Here is a 19,960-nt window from a genome sequence, read left to right as displayed (position 1 = left end):
GGTGTTTACCTAATGTCCTGTTCCTGTTCCAGGATCCCATGTAAGATAACACAGTACATTTAGTTTCTCAGACTTTAATTGGTTTTGATAACTTTGATAATCTGGGGGAATATTGCACAGATAAGGAATTTCTCTCAGTTGGGGTTTGTTCAATGTTTTTCTTATGATCATACTGGGGTTATGTGTTTGGGGGAGGAAGACACAGAGGTAAAGTTCCATTTTCATCATATCGTGTAAAGGTACCCGCCATGGACCTGACTTTTCACAGTTGAAGCTGAACTTGACTGCCTAGCTGAGGCAGTGCTTGTTAGGTTTCTGCATTGTATACTCACCCTCTTTCCCTACTTCTCCTGCTATGCTCTTTGGAAGGAAAGCACTCTGTGTAGCCCACACTTAATGATGGGGTATTAGCTCCAACTGCACTTCACAAGGGTTACTCTTCCCCCCCCCCCCAATGCCTGGCAGAGCCTGGAGGGATCTTTTTTGGTCCTTCACTGTGAGAACCTGTTGTGGTTCCTGGAAGTAAAACTCATGAAAGTGTGGAGATCCCCCTAAAACAGCAGCTCTTGGACTTGCACACTGTCATGCTAGTCTACATTTAGCTTCCAGCATTTTATCAAAATTACCATTTAAATGTCCTATCCACTTATGGCTCCCAAAGACTTGGGTTCTAGGTAAGCAGAGCTCAGCTGTCTCCCTGAATCCATCTGTCTCCCTAGGTTTCAGGGTGGCAGTTTGCCCTGAAACCTCAGTTCTTTGATGGACCCCCCAAAAGTCAGTGATTTTAATTTTGTCCAGCTTTTACTTGTTGCAAGGATGGAAGTGACAACTTCCAAGCTTTTACATGTTGGAGCAGAAACCAGAAATACAAACGATCAAATTTTAATGATTATCTCATTTGGTATTTTGGATTAAAATAAATTGTTAATTCCTGTGATCTGATTGCAGCTATGATACAGTCCAATTAATGGGTCAAGGAACAGTGTCCGTTGGTTTCTAGAAATCTCTTCTAGTTCTATTATTCTGATTCTATGACTTTATTAACTTATAGATGACATCGATCGAACACTTCTTAATTTTAAAAATTATTAACATTTTAGATAATTCATTTTTTGTGAAAATTTACCACCGTTCTTATTCTCTAGTTTGTTAATAACAGCTAGTCCTCTAAGTACACAATGCTAGTTCAGTAATTTAGAGACATCAAAAATAACTTTGATTATTTATTACTTATGGAGAGAACATTAAATAATGTTAATATATAAAATATTACCTAAATTTGAAATATTACTTTTAGCTTTCATTAAGTCTCTTGATTAAAGTTTATAACTTGAATATTTAATCCATTTTAAAATTGATTAAGCCTGGTTTTGCATAGTGCTATTGTAATTCTTTTTTTTAATGGTATTTTAGGCATTTATTAGAAATGAGACTTAAAAGGATTTTTTATGACATGGAGAAATGCTTCTGACAATATGTAGCATAAAACATATCAATTAAAAACCTAAATTAAAAATAATCTAAAGTATACAGTATGATCTTGGGATTCAAAATGCATAGAAAACTGACCATAGAAAATCTGCCGAATGTCACGAGTGCTGTGTTGCTTCCAGGGAGCAAGCTCATGCAAGTAATAACTGTTTCTCTGGTTTCTTTATACTTAAAAAAAATTAATCCAAAGCAAAATTAACATATTGTAATCACAAGACTTGAGGATAACATAAGGCAATTGCAAAACGGAAACATACGGGATAGCTTGGATAAGTTATTTAAACTCTGTGCTTCGATTTTCTTCTCTGGAAAAGAGGGATTATAACCACATACCCACTTCACTGAGAAATTATGAAGATTAAAATGAGTTACTATAAGTAAAGTCTTTAGCTAAGAGCCTGGCATAGAGTAAGAACTAGATAGATGCTAACTTTTATCTTTGCTTTAAGGTGATTTCAATGACCATTAATTGTTATTTTTTTTAAGATTTTATTTATTTATTTGACAGAGAGAGACAAAGTGAGAGCAGGAACACAAGCAGGGGGAGTGGGAGAGGGAGAAGCAGGCTTCCTGCCGAGCAGGGAGCCCGATGCGGGGCTCGATCCCAGGACCCTGGGATCATGACCTGAGCTGAAGGCAGATGCTTAACAACTGAGCCACCCAGGCACCCCATTACTTATTATTTTAGAATCACATGGTTAAAGCTCAAAGGTACTTGAAAAACTATCTAGTTCAGAGATCATAAGTAGCTTGTGGGCTAAATTTGACTTTCAGAGGTTTAAAACATAGTGCTTTAAAATTATTTCCAATTCAAATGCTTTTTTTTTTTTTTAAGGGTGGGGAGGGGCAGGCAGAGGGAGAGAGAGAATCTTAAGCAGGCTCCACACTAGGTGTGGAGCCTGGGATCCCAGGATCCCAAGATCCTTACCTGATCCGAAATCAAGAGTTGGACACCTAACTGACTGAGCCACCCAGGCGCCCCAATTCAGATGCCTTTTGAGAGGGCATAAAATCCAGTCCTGATAATCACCACTACAGCCTGTCATCTTCTGTTACCATTTTGCTTCCTATGCTTGCTTTAACTGCGCAGCTCCTGAGAAACCTTTGAATTTGTGGCCCTTAATCTAGTCCACTCCTCTCATTTATTAGAGAGGCTAGTGAGTTCTGGAGGGATTATATAAAGACCCCAAAGTTGTGACCAAACTGGAAATAAGATCTGGGACTTCTGATTCCTAGGCCGGCCTTATCCCCCACAGCTTCTGCTTCAGTTGGGATTACTTAGATCAAATCCCTCTTTAATGACAATTGACCAAAGGGCCTCAGGTGAACCCATCATCTTATAATACATGTCAGTGGAGGGAGTGTAAATTCTTAAGGATAAAATTATCTTTATAATTAAAAACAAAACAAAAAGCTAAACAAAGCAAAACGAACAGACTTAAAGTATATGGTAATGTCCTCCTCCCCTTTTTAAAATGATATAGATGGTTCAACATAGGAAACCATCATGAAGCTTTTTTTTTTTTTTCTTATTAACTTGGTGTATCCTCCAAACTAAAACAGCAGTTTGAGCACATCATTTGAAAATCTGCTCACAAAGTTTTCAATTCACAGCCTGTTCTTGTGCTGTCTTTAAAAGAGGGAGTGAAACAGACTCATAAATACAGAGAACAAACTGGTGGTTGCCAGAGGGGAGGGGGTGGATTGTGGGTGAAATTGGTGAAGGGGGTTAAGAGGTACAAACTTCCATTTATAAAACAAATAAGATGAAAATTCAGCATAGGGAATACAGTCAATAATATTGTAGTAAGCTTATAGGGTGACAGATGGTAACTACACTTAACCGTGGTAAGCATTTGGTAAGATATATAATTGTTGAATCACTGTATTGAACACCTGAAACCAATATAAAATTGTATGTCAACGGTACTTCAATTAAAAAATATAAAGTTCTGGGACACCTGCGTGGTTCAGTCATTAATCATCTGCGTTCAGCTCAGGTCATGATCTCAGGGTCCTGGGATCAAGCCCTGCGTTGGGCTCTCTGTTCAGCGGGGAGTCTGCTTCTCCCTCTCCCTCCACTGCTCCCCCTGCGTGTGCTCTTTCTCTCTGTCAAATAAATAAATAAAATCTTTAAAAAAAAAGATTTCACTGTCTTCTGTCACATTTCCTTCACAAAATCGGGAAAGAAAATAAGACAGTGTAGGTGCCTGAACCTGTCAGGTTCACTGTCAGCTCTGTGGGAGGTTTTAATTAGGAGCTCTTCTTTCCATAAGAAAGAGAAAATGAGAAAAAGGTGTCAGTCTCATCCATTGATAGTCATAGGAATTAGGCACATTTCCTATTAAATGTTTGTTTACTCTCAAGGGGCACAAATAGAATATGCTGTTTAAAAATTCTGTCTTGTGGCAAAAACAAGGAGAGATTTCAGGTTTCAGTGATTTGTAGTCTGTAGTGTGCATAAGAATTGTCCGGGGCTCTTAGTGCAGAGTCAGAGCTCCTGCTCCCGAATCAGAATCAGTGGGGGTGGGACCCTGGGACCCCCCCTCCTGGGGATGTGATGCAGGGGATCTATGGGCCTTATTCTGAGAAGTGATGATAATGCATCTTGTTTCCTATCAGAATTTTAGAAAATTTGATTTTCTTCTCTCCTTTTTCCTTCCCTCTCTTCCTCCTTTTCTCCTTCCCTCTTTCTTTTTCTGTCTCTCTTTTTTGCTATGTTCAACTTTATTTTAGGAGCAGACAATAATACAGAGATGGAAAACTTGAAGATCTGAACATTGCCATCAAGGTATTCACAATCTCTTTGTCAGACATAATGCCATTATGCCTTAATGCCATGTAGGAAAGCATAGATTGAAGGTAAGGGGAGAATCAGAAGATGCTTAAGAGTGAAAGGAAGCCACACAGCCCTTGATGGAAGGGCTGAGATGTGACAAGTTAGCAGAAGACCTTGCATTATCAGTTTGGGAGGCAGAGGTACTAGGTTCACTTCTGTTTTTCCACATCATAACTACATGATTTAGGGCAAGTAATTTTATATCTCTAAGTCTCAGCTTCCTCATCTTTCAAATAAATAAAGACATTTACATTGCAGAATTGCAATGTGTGCATGTGTATATATAATATATATATATGTGATCAGTAACTTCCCAGGAAGAAGATTTGTAGAAGATTTTTCTGACACTGGTAGAGAGGAGATAGTGCATGGGGTAGAAAAATAGAGTAGACAAGTCAGTTAGGGTATAGTAATCTAGGCAAAAGGTGATGACAGTTTAGTGTTGCATGGGGGCAGTAAGAAGAGCAGCAATACAGATGTGAGAGAAATTTATAAGGACATGACCACAGTAGAAACTGGTTTATGATTGGGTCTGATCAATAGAGAGGAATGGATGGAAGGTGACTTCAGGACCCCGTAGAAGATGAACAGCCCAAAGCCAGAAATGGAAGATCAGAAGAACATGGATTTGGGGAAAAGTCTGATTTTAGACTTGCTCAGTTTGAGGTTATGTCAGGATTTTATCTTATTTTTTTTAAAGATTTTTATTTATTTATGAGAGAGAGAGAAAGTGAGAGAACAAGCAAGGGGGAGGGGCAGAGGGAGAGAGAGATAGCCCCCGACACGGGGCTCTATCCCAGGACCCTGAGATCATGACCTGAGCTGAAGGCAGACGCTTAACTGACTGAGCCACCCAGGCACCCCTATGTCAGGATTTTAAAAAGGAAATGTTTGTTAAACTAGCTGAGGTGAGAAGACAGGAAAAAACGTATTGACGGGGGATCCAGGGCCAAGAAGGTGGTAGTTGACGGCAATCGAATCGGTTAGTCCTTCAAGGGAGAGAATTTTAGAAAAGATATCAAAAATTCAAAGATTTAGTCTTGAGAAATGCCAGTGATTAATAGCAGTTACTTATGCATGGCTGTACAAAGTATGGTAATGCCATCCATTTTGTTTGATCCTCATAAGAGCTGGGTGATGTGGATGCAGGAGGGTTTTACCTATTCTATGAATGTGAGAATCAATCTGTTATAGGTACTTTTACTACAGATTAGCAGAGATGGGATTCACGACTTAGGTTTCATACCTCCAGATTCAGAATTCTTGATACCATGAAGTCAAGAGGGAAGAGATCAGCCAGGTATTCCTGAAGTCTTCAGTCAATTATTCTTTTTTTTTTTTTTAAAGATTTTATTTATTTATTTGAGACAGAGAGAATGAGAGACAGAGAGCATGAGAGGGAGGAGGGTCAGAGGGAGAAGCAGACTCCCTGCCGAGCAGGGAGCCCGATGCGGGACTCGATCCCGGGACTCCAGGATCATGACCTGAGCCAAAGGCAGTCGCTTAACCAACTGAGCCACCCAGGCGCCCTTCAGTCAATTATTCTATTTGAGCCTAGGTGATATATGAGTGTAGAAATAGGCTACATCCCAAGCATGTGAAAACTGTTAAAAAGTCTGATTTCCCCTAAAAAGGTTATTTTGGAAAAATGTTTATTTCTGGAGAGAAAAATGTAATCACTAAAGTTCATTGAATCTGCTGAAATCCTGGGTATTGTAACAACGTCTCTGGTTGGTTATGACAAACATGACCAAAGCAAAAAAACACAGGAAGAGGAATTTATTTATTGACTCATGTAAATAAACCATGGCCATGGCCATGACCGGGGTGGAGAAGGAAATGAAAATGGATATATTGTGAGCCTTTCTTTCCTCTTTTCTTCTTTCTCCACATTTGGGGGTGACGAGAACACCATGTCTGGCACCTTCTATGCGTATATTATCATAGCTTGGGTAACATAGAGAAAGATGGTTTCTCTCTCCCAGAGCTGGCTGAGGGTATGACTGTGGCATGCAGGTTTGGGATCTCTTCAGAGGGTGGTTGTTTTCTTACAGACATTTAAATACCATTTTAGTAGAAGCTGCCAGGTAGATGGTGGATGACAATAAAGGCAACAGGCTAACCTTTCCTCAGGCATGGCTAACTTCTGCATAAGCATTTAGCCACATCTTGATGGAGACTAATGTAGAATAATGATGCTCTCTATTCTGTTTTAAAGGTGGTTAGCTAGTTTTTATCCGACCTCATGCTTCCCACGTGTGTGTGTGTGGGACCACTTCATAGTCAGTTCCATACACCTACTGCAATGACCAAGCAACAACAACCTGCGTTTTCACCTTGAGTATTGTGCTGAGAGCAAATTTGTTATTATGTCATAAGCTTGTTAACGACATAGGAAAATATCCACTGTAAATATTTCCTTAAGTAAAAATCAATTTGATAATAAAATAGTGTGGTTTTGCTTATTTTGGTTTTGCTTATTTTGGATTAAAAACATCACTTTGGAGAGTTTTCTTTTTTCTTGATTTTCTCCTATCATGCTATATTGTGTTGTTATATTATAGTGCAAAGTGCATAAACTTTAGGATCTGATGGTCATAGCTTTAAATCTTGGTTTGTTCTTCATTCAATAAATATGTGCTCAGTGCCTCCGATCATGCTCCAGACATTCTACTAAGTGTAGAGGATGCAAAATTAAATAACACAAACCCTTCAATCTCAGGAAGCTCCTCGTCTCATGGTAGGGTAAGAGAGGGTGGTGCAGAGTGAATGCTGGGGGTGCAAAAGAGGAACAGCACATATCCCATTGGAGGGAGGAAGGGGGGGCTCCCTTGAGAGGTGCTGCTGGATGTGAATTGTGTCTGTTGAGAAGGGAGAGTGAACAATGGAGGAAAGTGTGTTCTAGGCATAAGGACGACAGAAGAGAAAGTCAGAGGCACTAAAGGACATGGCATGTTTTGGTAAAAATGTTTTGCTGTGTCTGGAAAATTTGGCACATAGTCGGAATTTATAAATTTTAGTGAATAAATAATCAGTGCATGGCAATGAGTGCTATGGGAAACAAAGCCAGGGGACAAAATAAAAGACACATCACAAAGGGCTTTATGTATTTGACCTTCATCCTGAAAGCTGTGAGAAGCAATTGTTTATTATTATTTTATATAAAGAAATGACATGATCAGATTCTCACATGGGCTCTGGAGAATGGATAGAAAGGGTCTACTCTAGGGCCACGGAGGCCAGTGGAGAGGCTATTGTAATCCAGGTGAGAAACTGCGGGAACCTGAGTTAAAGCTATAGGAGTGGGGACAGAGAGGAGACAGGCTATAATCTGCTTGATTTATAGAGTGTAGGGGGCAGCGATAAGGGAAAGCTCTGGAGGAATCAGGACTGTTCCCAGATTTCAAGCACTGGTTCAGGAGGTATAGTGGCAATGGTGAGGTTAGCTTCAGGCATTCTGAATTCAAGTATAGAGGGTATATCCCGAGTGGAAGTGTTACATACATAATTGGATATCCAATCTGGAGTGCTGGAGTGAAATCTGAGCTGAGGCTATATCCTTGAGAGTTCATTAGTCTTCAATTAGCTATTGAAGCTTTGGATGAGATCATCCACAGAGAAGGAGGTGGACCAAGCTGAGAGCCCATGGGAACCAGAGTTCTTAGGGGAAGAGGGGCTCGAGCTGAACATGGAGAGGGACATATAAGACATATAAGAGAAAATCTAGGACATGTAAGACATATAAACCTAGGACATATAAGACATATAAGAGAAAATCTATACCAACAGGAAAAGATTTTTATGATTATGTACCTTGAGCAAGTTTGCAATCTCTCTGTGACTTTTTTACTTTATCAGTGAAAATGGAATAATATCTGTTGCATTGTATATTATGAGGTTTGTAGTGACAATAAATGCATTCATTTGACATGGTCCCTATGACATAAAATTCATCAGTTTTTTTTGTTTGTTTCCGGTATTGATTAGGTCACTAATAAAATTGTTCACAATAAGATCTTCCACTTAATGGGACTTATTATTTTGTTCAATAATTTGGTCATATTTCTTTCCTAATAACTGAATCTCCAAAATTCAATAATCAACTCCAGTTAGGAGCTCTGGTATCAAAGCAAGCAGTGTCCATTGAAGAACATTTCCAGAAATTTATTTTCTTCCTTCCAATAATACTGTGATTAATCTTATTTAAAAACACCTGCATTGGGGTGCTTGGGTGGCTCAGTTGGTTAAGCCTCTGCCTTTGGCTCAGGTCATGATCTCAGGGTCCTTGGATTGAGACCAGCGTTGGGCTTCCTGCTGAGAAGGGAGCCTGCTTCTCCCTCTGCCCCTCACGCAGTTTGTGCTCTCTCTCTTTCTCTCTCACTCTCTCTCCCTCAAATAAATAAGTAAAATCTTAAAAAAACACACACACACCTGCATTTCTTATTTGAATATGCAATCAATATCAAGTAAACTTCCTTTACAAAATTACATCGGTCATCCCAAATAGTATGGTATATACTTGAAAAAAATAGGACTTGTAAGGTTTCAAGCATTATTCTTCACATCTGCTTCTGTGGGCTTTGTGTGCCTTACAATTTAGTTGCTTTTATTAAAGCAACCTAATTTGGGGAAATTTGAGAAGAAATGGAAAGGCAACATTTTCTTGCCTTTGAAATTTTGTTTGTTCTCTTTGAAGCTGAACTGAAAAATTAGCTAGATGCTTTTGTGGAGAACACAGACAAATTCAACCTCTGGCTTTATGTAGAAATTTCAAACATTTTCATTTGTGTTTTCTTTTTCATGTAACACAAAGTACCTCCTCATTTGGTCATGCTTAGTGTCTGGTTTCAGAGCAATTTCTAAGGCTTGTTTGGAGGAAACAAAGCATATTTCTAGGTAAGCGGTAGAAAAGAGAGAAAACACACTGGGTAGATAAAGATCAGGCAATTTTTTTTTTTTTTTAATGCACTTGCTTCTTTTTTAATACCCTTTCCATTTCTTCAGTAGCAACTTGGAGAAAGTTCTACTAACAAGTAATTGTGTCAAAGGTCTTAGAAGAACAATGTGTTTCATGCCTACCTTACTAGAATTACCTCATTTCCTGTTTATAAAGCAAGCTGATAAACACAATGAGGAAGATGTAGCTCAATAGCCAGAGGCTTGAGTGTATTCTTGACATTGCCATACCTTTGCTCAAGTTGGATTAGAGGATCTGCAAGTTTCCTTTCTGTTTTAAGATTGTATAATTTGAAGTCCTTTTATTCCTATACCTATGGTCCAGTATCTTAAAATCTATCTGTCTATCTATAGTAGGCTAAATAACGGAGTCCCCCCCACCCCCAGCCCTGTCAAAGTGTCTATGTCCCAATTTGTTATGGGACTGTGAATATGTTACCTTACCGCAAAAAGGACTTTGAGGATGTAATTAAGTTAGAGATCTGGAGATGGGAAGATCATCCTGGATTATTTGATGGGCCCAATGCCATCACAAGGGTCCTTATAAGAGGGAGGCACAAAGATCAGAGTCAGGGAGGAGATGGGGCAATGGAAACAGAGACTCTTACAGTACACTTTGAAGGTGGTGGAAGGGACCAAGATCCAAGGAATGCAGGTAACCTCCAAAAGCTGGGAAAGGGAAGCTAAGGGATTTTTCCCTAGAGCCTTAGTGGGAAGCATAGCCCTGCTGATCCTGTGATTTATTCCCAGTCCCATTTGGGACTTCTGATTTTCAAAATAGCAAGGCTATTTTTGTTGTTTTAAGCCACTCAGCGTGTTTGTAGGAATTTGGCGCAGCAGCCCCAGGAAACTACTACCCTAAGTATCTAAAATCCGTGTATATATATGAAACTTCAGGATTCATAAGTCCTGTATCTGTCCCTCTAATTTCTTGTTCTCTACCAGATGAGATGGGGTATAGATACACTCCGACAGAGTCAGTACATGACCAATAGGACCATATAAAGATTTGAGTTCCATGATTTACTCAGCTCAGATACTAGGGCCATCATTTGTTAGTTGTCTGCCTTTAGATTTGTCACATACTTTTTTGTGTCTCAGTTTCCTTCGCTGAAAAGTTAGGATAATGAGAGTGCCTATGTTCCTTATGGAATTGAAGGACTCAGTCCTCATAAAATACATATATCAGCTTTGTGTGGCAACTTCCAAGCTTCCCATAAGGGCTCTCCACCAGTTTCTTCTCCTGAATGCAGTATTTGGAATCTGGAGAAGAGCATATTTAGGTGAGGTTGGAATCATGACAATCAGAATAGTCAGGGGGACATGAGTTAAACCTGGAAACCCAAGGAGGAGGCAGGAATGAGGATTTGCCTGAGGCTGGGTCCAATTTTCTCGACTCAGTTTTCACTGCCTTTGTTGCACTTGGTTCTCAGTCTATTCTGGGAATTCCACAGAGACTAAGATCACTTCCCTTCATCACAGATACTTATGAAACTATCAAGCTGAGAGGAGATGCAGGTATTTCAACCTCTAAAGTAGATTCTTATCACATCCAAACCCACTAAAAGGGATTGACATCATTTAGCTGATTATTCAGGCATTTTCCTTGATGGAGAGAATTGAGAAAGAGTTTAAACTTTTATTGTTTGGTTTTTATACATGATATGTATATATTTGGGAGAATGGAAGGAAAAAGGCACCTGTACCTTTAAGAAGGAGCACAGGGTTTTTTGTAAAGTAAAAAGATGAAAGGCATGAGGGAAATGGTCAAGGCCACTTATTATTCTGGAACATACTTTAGTTCCTTGTCTTCTGATTTTGCAGCTTGAATTTTTCATAGGATGTGAGGGAAAGTATATTTTTTCAATGTTTCCATTTGTGGGATGTTCCTAATTCATTTGCTCCCTGGCTTTTCACTGTTGTAAGCATATAACTTTGGGATTGGATGCTCCTGAATATGATGATTTGGGCACTCACCTTGATGTCAGTGTTATCTGAAGAGATGAGCAGAATAACAAATGCCAATAAATCATATTTCTGATGATGTCTATAGAAACCCAACTATTCCTATTGGAGGAGATGCTTTTGTTTGTTGGTAGGAAGGTGGTTTCCAGTAGAGACCAGTTCCTTTTCTCCCAACTGTGTGACTGGGTAATGAAAGCTGCTATGTTTGTAAAGTATTATAATTTACACTGTGCCTTCAGTGCATTTTACATATGATCCTACAACTCCTTTTTGGGCTAGATTACAGCTATTCCCATATTAGAGAAGAGAAAACCTAGTTCCAGAAAAGTAAACTGATTTCCCCAAGTTCATACAGTTAACCAAAGCACTGGCTCGAGATGGGTTTTCTTTCCACTACACGTTGCTTCCCAAAAAAAGTTGATTCAAGTGAATAAACTTGGGAGTCTCAATTTCCCCCCATATAAGACCTGTGTACAGACTCATTAGAGTAGATGCCACATCACAAACTCAGATCGAAAGGAGCACTGCAGGCAATGTTAATGCAAGAAATTGTCTAGATGTAAGGGAATGGTTATTACATATGGCTTTAAGAGACATGTGCCCCTAAAGGGGGTAGCTTCCACCAAGCTTCAGGTACTGTTTTTGTACAGGAATGCAACAGAACTAGTGTTGTCAGATTCTGTTTCTTCAAGAACAGACAAAAATCCAGATTTTCAAGTGAAATCTCCCTGTGTTTGATTAGTGCTAAATTGGCAGAGCTATGACCTTTCTTGAAGGTCTCTATGGTAGGGGAGTGGGACACCTTCATTTTCATGAACTCAGATGTGCTGTAAAATCAACATTGTTTCCGTTTAACTTTTTGGAAGTCTTTTTCGTTTGTTTGTTTGGTATGGAGAATTCATTAGGTTCATTGACTTTTCAATTAATATCTAGGCCAACTCAATAATTGATTTGGACAAATAGATAATTCCTAAGGTAATAATGGAAATTCTTTTTTTTTTTTAAGATTTTCTTTATTTATTTGACAGAGAGAGAGAGACAGCCAGAGAGAGAACACAAGCAGGGAGAGTGGGAGAGGGAGAAGCAGGCTTTCCACCGAGCAGGAAGCCTGATGTGGGGCTCGATCCCAGGACCCTGGGATCATGACCTGAGCTGAAGGCAGATGCTTAACGACTGAGCCACCCAGGCACCCCAGGAAATTCATTTATTTATATGATCTTAGAGCATTACAAAAACAGAAAACACATTCTCCAGAAATCTTTGCCTGCAAAGATTGTGCTCATGCATTTCTTTCATGCCACCGAGGGGGCACCCGAAGTTATAAAAGGAGAGATTTTTATGGCATCTGATATATATGCTCCACTTTGTTGTTTTCATTCTTAGAATTGATGGTGCATCCAGTCAAATGTAAATGGTAATTTTACTCATTAAAGAGATTGATTGATTGATTATTATTTTTAAAGATTTTATTTATTTATTTGAGAGAGAGAGAGAGAGAGAGCAGGAGCAAGGGGAGGGGCATAGGGAGAAGCAGACTCCTTGCTGAGCAGGGAGCCTGGATGCCAGATGCAGCACTCAATCCCAGGACCCTGAGATCATGACCTGAGCCAAAGGCAGATGCTTAACCAACTGAGCCACACCCAGGTGCCCCAAAGAGGTTTATATCTTGATCACTATGTAATTATGAGATTTAACTTTGCCATTCTAGCTTATGAGGTTGATGACATATGTGAATTTGGACTTCATGTTCTGTGAAAAGGAGGTGTGTGCAAAATGACCTCCAACAGCCAAAGGAGCTGTGAGACTGAAGAAAAAGGTCCCTAAGTCCAACTTGATAAGAAATGGTTTATTAAGGGGACTTATGGACAGAAGTCTTCGGCTGTTACAAGAGGAGTGGATCTCCACAACCCCACTTCCCCGTAAGACCTGCTTTTGTAGACTACAGGCTGGGAGTACTGCTGGGGAACCACTGGGGGAACTGTTTGAGAATAGTTGTGTGTCATAATCATAGGGCAGATCAAGGACAGTATGCCTCCAGGGTGTACTTAAGGGCCATTATGTGGTTAAATAAAAAGAAAGAATGTGGGGGGAGGGTGTTGTGTTCAAGAAGGTTTCAGGTTACTGGGCGGTCATCATGGCAGATTTGTCCAAGATGACATCAGTCTGGTTCACACGGTTGTAATAAAAGGGGTAATAGTGTTGCTGCTGTTGTGTGTCAGTAACATTTTATAATAATAATGATGATAGTAATAATCAAAAGGTACCATTTACTGAGTGTTTATTATGCTTCATGCCAAGGGTTTTTCTATTCATTAAGTCATTGAGTCCCCACAAATCCTCATGAAGGAGGCATTAATGTCCCTGTATTACAGATCAGAAAACTGAAATTTAAAGAGATTAAATAACTAGTCCAAGATTATCCAGTTATTAGGAGGCAGATTCAAATCAAGTTCTTATTAAATGTATGGGAAAGAGGCCAGAAGATATTTATTAAGCATCTACCGTATACTGGGTCATATTTGGGGTTCTTAGTTCTAGTGAGCAAAATTAAGTTCCTGCTTTGTTGGGGTTATATTTTATTTGGGGTTATATATTTATTTGGAATAGACAGTAAATCAATAAACAAACACAATGTAATGTCTCACAGTACTAGGTACTGCTAGGAAAGAATTGGGTAAGAAGATAGAGGGCCCATGTTCCCTAAGATGATGAGTGTGTGAGGGGGTGGCAGCTAGCCAGAGATAGTAGAATGATGTCGAGGGACGAGCAATGGGAATTTCCAGGGCTGTCCCTGTGACAGTCTCTCCCTGGTATAATCCACCGCTCAGTTCTAGAACAGTATGGCCCATTGGTTTGTTGTATTTAAGAGGGTTATGTAAAGTATCTTCCTATGGCAAGAGCAAGGACTTAGGAAGCAGACCCAGATTAAAATTTTGGTTCTGTTCCTTTTCCCCTGAGGTATTTGGGCACCTTAGGTTTATTCCAAGCTTTAGTTTCCTTATCTGTAAAATTTGAATTATAATTCTTATGTCATGGAAGTTGCACATGTGAAGTCCTAAGCACCACATACAGATACACAGGAGTCATGTCATAACTAATGTTATTATAATTATTTTTATAATCTGTGTCTAATGAAGGGAAACAGAGAAGTTCCCTGGGGTGCATCCCAGAACATGCATACAGCTACAGGGGTTTACAGAATAGCACAAAGAGGGAGAGTCAGAGAGGGAGAGAGATGTAAAATTCCCTGCCCTTTACAAAGGCCCACAGCCCTGCTTCCATGGGCATGCACTTGCTCTTTAAGATGGCAGTTCTGGAGCCAGGTTGGCCTATTGCCTGATAATCAAGAAGTCTGGGTCTGGTCCCAGTTTGCCTTCTGACATGATGTATGGCTCTGAGCTCATAACTCCACCTCTTTGTTTTCAGGTAGAGGAGAAAAGATCTCTCCACCTTCGCCATCTCAAAAGAATCTCTTTAGACTAAAAAAAAGTTTAAAATGCACCTCTTGTGATGTTACTTCTTATTATATATGGGAGCATAATTTAGCAAAGAGTCAAACCTCTTTAAATCACAAACATTATTTCACGGGCGATGACTTAGGTCTATAGCCATCTGTGTTTGGGCAACAGCTTTATCCTGGGGAGGGAGTAGTAAAACAAAAGGGCAATTCTGTGGCTCATCTTGGCTCAGGGGAAGCACGTGGATTATGGAAGGGTGTGGATCTGGGTTCCAGTTTCCTAAATTGCTTAATTTTAACTCTGTCACCTTGTTTAGGACACTTATCCCCTGTGAGCCTAGGTTTCTCCATCTATGAATAAAGCAGCAACATGTCAGGTATTGTGGGGATTAAATGAATGTAAAGTGACCAGCATTATGTCTTCCATGGACATCTTAAAATATGACTTTTCATTTTATTTTTGTTTAAGACCTGAATTCCTGGAAGTATCTGGAGGCCCCTATTTCGGGAGGCCTTTTCAAACCAGCCAAGCTGGACAGGCAAAAGGTCAAGTGGAAATAACCCACTGGATTAGCTCCTGCCTCAGGAGCTGGGTCTGCTCCAAGCTGATCCTCTGTCAGGGAGCGGTGGGGACTGATTCTTGGCCTGAATTCCAGTGGCAGTTCCCATGAGCGTGGGGGCTTCAGCGGGTGTGGGGGCTCCAGAACTATCCCAAGATGACGAGGTACTACCATTTCACAGTGCCTCTTGTAGGGCAGGTGCAGGCTGAGGACATACACTGGCTATTTGGAAACCTCTTTGTACACAGCAATTTCCATCCCTCGCCAACACATCTACTTTTGCTTCAGGCTCTTGTGAGGCTTCAGGCCACTCCTAAGATTCATCTTTTTAATCAATGGAAAGGAAGAAATGGCTTGCCTTTATTATTATCTAGGTTGGCTCTCTCAAAACAAGCAGGCTGCAAATCCCAATGGCTTCTCAGCACTGTCTCTAATGCATCCATCCTTCATTACGCTATTCCCATGGTAACCCTAGGCAGGGAGAAGAAGGACAGCTAACCATTGAGCGGCTATTTTTAGATTTCTGGCCAGATGCTTTGATAAATCTGTTGAGGGAAAGAAAATGAAACAAATGTAGGAGAGGATTTTTTTTTTTCCAAAGACAATATCATTGAAATCCATATTATAAAACTGGAAAAGACCTTGAGAAATCACTCAACCTACTACCTCTAGGAAGGTCTACTTCCAAATCATACCCAAAAATTGTTCAATAAGATCTTTTTTAGAACATTTTATATAATAGCTTATTCTAATAGATAACCAAATTTTCTACCCTGATTTTATCCTGTGTTCATTCTCAGTTCTCAGACCAACGGAGTTGGGAATAAGACTATGATTGTTCAAGTTGTCAGCTACACAACCCTGAGGGAATCATTTATTAGACTACACTAATAATGACATTCCTGAGGCTTGTGCAGTGCACATTCTGTGTAACTATCTGCACCGGTCCTACTTCACTTACTTTTTTTTAAAATGTAAATTCCTCCCTTCCTCCTTAAAAACCTTCAGGAATTTCCCATTGCTCTGAGGTTAAAGCCGATAGATCTTTAAAGGGAGCATCATGTTGCCTGATTTCAAGCTATATTACTAAGCTGTGATCACCAAGACAGCATGGTACTGGCACAAAAACAGACACATAGATCAATGGAACAGAATAGAGAGCCCAGATATGGACCCTCAACTCTATGGTCAACTAATCTTCGACAAAGCAGGAAAAAATATCCAGTCTCTTTAATATATGGTGCTGGGAAAATTGGCCTGCCACATGCAGAAGAATGAAACTGGACCATTCTCTTACACCATACACAAAGATAAACTCAAAGTGGATGAAAGACCTCAATGTGAGACAGGAATCCATCAAAATCCTAGAGGAGAACATAGGCAGTAACCTCTTTGACATCGGCCACAGCAACTTCTTTGAAGACCCGTCTCCAAAGGCAAGGGAAACAAAAGCGAAAATGAACTTTTGGGACTTCATTAAGATAAAGAGCTTTTACATAGCAAAGGAAACAGTCAACAAAACAAAGAGGCAACCCACAGAATGGGAGAAGATATTTGCAAATGACATTACAGATAAAGGGCTGGTATCCAAGATCTATAAAGAACTTCTCAAACTCAACACCCAAAAAACAAATAATCTAGCCAAAAATGAGCAGAAGACATGAACAGACACTTGTCCAAAGAAGAATGGCTAACAGACACATGCAAAAATGTTCATCATCATTAACCATCAGGGAAATTCAAATCAAAACCACATAGAGATACCACCTTACACCAGTTAGAGTGGCAAAAATTGACAAGGCAAGAAACAACAAATGTTGGAGAGGTTGTGGAGAAAGGGGAACCCTCTTACACTGTTGGTAGGAATGCAAGTTGGTGCAGCCACTTTGGAAAACAGTGTGGAAGTTCCTCAAAAAGTTCAAAATAGAGCTACCTTATGACCCAGCAGTTGCACTACTGGATATTTACCACAAAGATACAGATGTAGTGAAAAGAAGGGACACATGCACCCCAGTGTTCATAGAAGCAATGTCCACAATAGCCAAACTGTGGAAGGAGCTGAGACGCTCTTCAATAGATGAATGGATAAAAAAGATGGGGTCCATATATACAATGGAATATTACTCAGCCATCAGAAAGGATGAATACCCAACTTTTACATCAACATGGATGGGACTGGAGGAGATTATGCTAAGTGAAATAAGTCAAGCAGAGAAAGACAATTATCATATGGTTTCACTTATATGTGGAATTTAAGGAATAGCATGGAGGACATTAGGAGAAGGAAGGGAAAAATGAAGGGGGGGAAATCAGAGGGGGAGATGAACCATGAGAAACTTTGGACTCCGGGAAACAAACTGAGGGTTTCAGAGAGGGGGGGCGGTGGGGGGATGGGTGAGCCCGGTGATGAGTATTAAGGAGGGCACGTAGTGCATGGAGCACTGGGTGTTATATGTAAACAATGAATCATGGAACACTACATCAAAAACAAATGATGTAAGAGAAAGACAGGTATCATATGACCTCACTGATATGAGGAATTCTTAATCGCAGGAAACAAACTGAGGGTTGCTGGAGTGGGGGGTGGGGTGGGAGGGATGGAGTGACTGGGTGATAGACACTGGGGAGGGTATGTGCTCTGGTAAGCACTGTGAATTGTGCAAGACTGTTGAATCTCAGATCTGTACCTCTGAAACAAATAATGCAATATATGTTAAAAAAAAAAAAAAAAGAAGAAGGTAGCAGGAGGGGAAGAATGAAGCAGGGGAAATCGGAGGGGTAGACGAACCATGAGAGACGATGGACTCTGAAAAACAAACTGAGGGTTCTAGAGGGGAGGGGGGTGGGAGGATGGGTTAGCCTGGTGGTGGGTATTGAGGAGGGCACATTCTGCATGGAGCACTGGGTGTTATGCACAAACAATGAATCATGGAACACTACATCTAAAACTAATGATGTAATGTATGGGGATTAACATAAGAATAAAAAAAATGATGTAATGTATGGTGACTAACATAACATAAGAAAATAAAAAAATAAAATAAAGTGGTTATAAAAGTACAACATGATATCTATCCTGCATACCTATCCAGATTCATTTAGTACTACTGTAGTTCTCTTTCTCGGTGTTTTCGCAAAAGACTTCCAGTCAGAGTCTCAAACATGCCATCTTCCTCCCATCTCAAGATCTTTGCACTTACCTATAATACTCCTCCCTATGCTTTCTTACCTAGCTCATTTCTCTAACTCCTTCCTGTCCTTCAAAGCAGAGCTCATTTATCAGAAAACACTTTCTCGACCTCTGAAACAAGAAAAGCACACACCTTCAATAGCCTCTCCTCACAATTCATGCATTTCCTTTCCAGCGCTTAACAGTTTGTGAATGTATATTTATTTACGTAACTTTTTAAAAAAAAACTATGAACTTCAGATTGTGAGGGAATGATATTGTTTGCTCACCATTATATATCTAGTACCCAGCACTGTGTTTAGCAAATAAATTATTCTAGTAACTGAATGAATGACTAGCAATTATTTTAAAGGGACATAATCCCAGTTTCTCTGTCAAGTCAAGCTGTCAACATGATTGACTGGGGCTCCTTAAAATGTAATCTGCATCCAAATTCCTCAGAGGACTTGTTAAAAATGCGGATTCTGATTCAGTAGATCTAGGGTGAAGCCTGTCATTCTGCATTTCCAACTCATATCTAACTAGCTGTAGAATTTGGTTGTAGATTGGAATCACCTTAGGAGCTTAAAAAAAAAAAAATCACAATTCTGAGATTTTATCGCTGGTGATTCTGGCTTAATTGTTATGTACTTGGCCAGGGCTTGGGGGATCTTTAAAAACTCCCCAGTTTAAAACAAACAAACAAAAAACACCCCACAAAAAAACCCCAAACAAACAAAAAAAACCTTCCCAGTTTATTCTAATATCAAACATTCTTGGAGATCCACTGATTCCAGGCAAAGCTCATCCTTAACAGGAGGTAAAGGGATATTTTCATTGCCCTTTGCATTAAACAGCATCCAACATGGCCACCTGATAGAGGTCCATCTTATTACTATTTTTTAAATGCATATCTTTAGAGACACACAGCAAAGTGGTACCTACCATTTGTTGTGTGAGCTGAGAGAAGCCCATAGGAGTTGGTTAATGTGGCAGCAGAATGGTCCAATCTTAAACTTTCCCACCTCTATCATGGGGGAAACTTACGTCTTATCAAATATTCAAAATTAAGTGTAGCTATTGAAAAAAGTGGAACATTTTGGTAGAACCAAATGCAGTTATAGTAGCCTTTGCAGCCAGAGGAACAATGCATACTTACTCACATAATAGCATCAGAGAAAAGAGAACTGATGCACTTCCAAAAGGTGCAGTATTTGTAGTGAGTTTCTTGATTCCCTGCTTGCCCATAACCATGAACCTGAAGATGAGCCATAGGCTCTTGGGCATTTGGTTTACTTTCTTTGAAGATCAGTGCTTTTTAATCTAAAGCATAGTAACAATCCCCCTTTCTTGTCATTAATTCCGCTGACCGCTGATTATTTCCACTGATTTATTTTTGTTTGTGTTTTTTTTATTATGTTATGTTAATCACCATACATTACATCATTAGTTTTTGTTGTAGTGTTCCATGATTCATTGTTTGCGTATAACACCCAGTGCTCCATGCAGAACGTGCCCTCTTT

The 19,960-nt window shown here is 39.8% G+C and overlaps 1 protein-coding gene across 5 annotated transcripts in view; it reads left to right on the top strand.

Moving 5' to 3' along the window:
• The window catches only part of GRXCR1 (glutaredoxin and cysteine rich domain containing 1), a 308,941-nt gene that overhangs the window by 240,472 nt on the left and 48,509 nt on the right, over window positions 1-19,960 (top strand). For 2 of the 5 annotated variants that reach the window (XR_004679237.1, XR_004679238.1), the window contains one exon: window positions 4,228-4,282. The exons of the other annotated variants lie outside the window; for them this stretch is intronic. The gene's annotated coding sequence lies outside the window, so the exon portion shown is untranslated. The remainder of the gene's footprint in view (window positions 1-4,227; window positions 4,283-19,960) is intronic. 5 annotated transcript variants of the gene reach the window in all.

This window comes from Mirounga leonina, unplaced genomic scaffold (assembly GCF_011800145.1).
Source record: "Mirounga leonina isolate KUSES-001 unplaced genomic scaffold, KU_Mleo_1.0 Mir_129, whole genome shotgun sequence".
In the NCBI taxonomy this organism is placed as follows: domain Eukaryota; kingdom Metazoa; phylum Chordata; class Mammalia; order Carnivora; family Phocidae; genus Mirounga; species Mirounga leonina.
The sequence above is the reverse complement of the archived record's forward strand: the minus strand, read 5'-3'. Positions and strand labels throughout refer to the sequence as shown.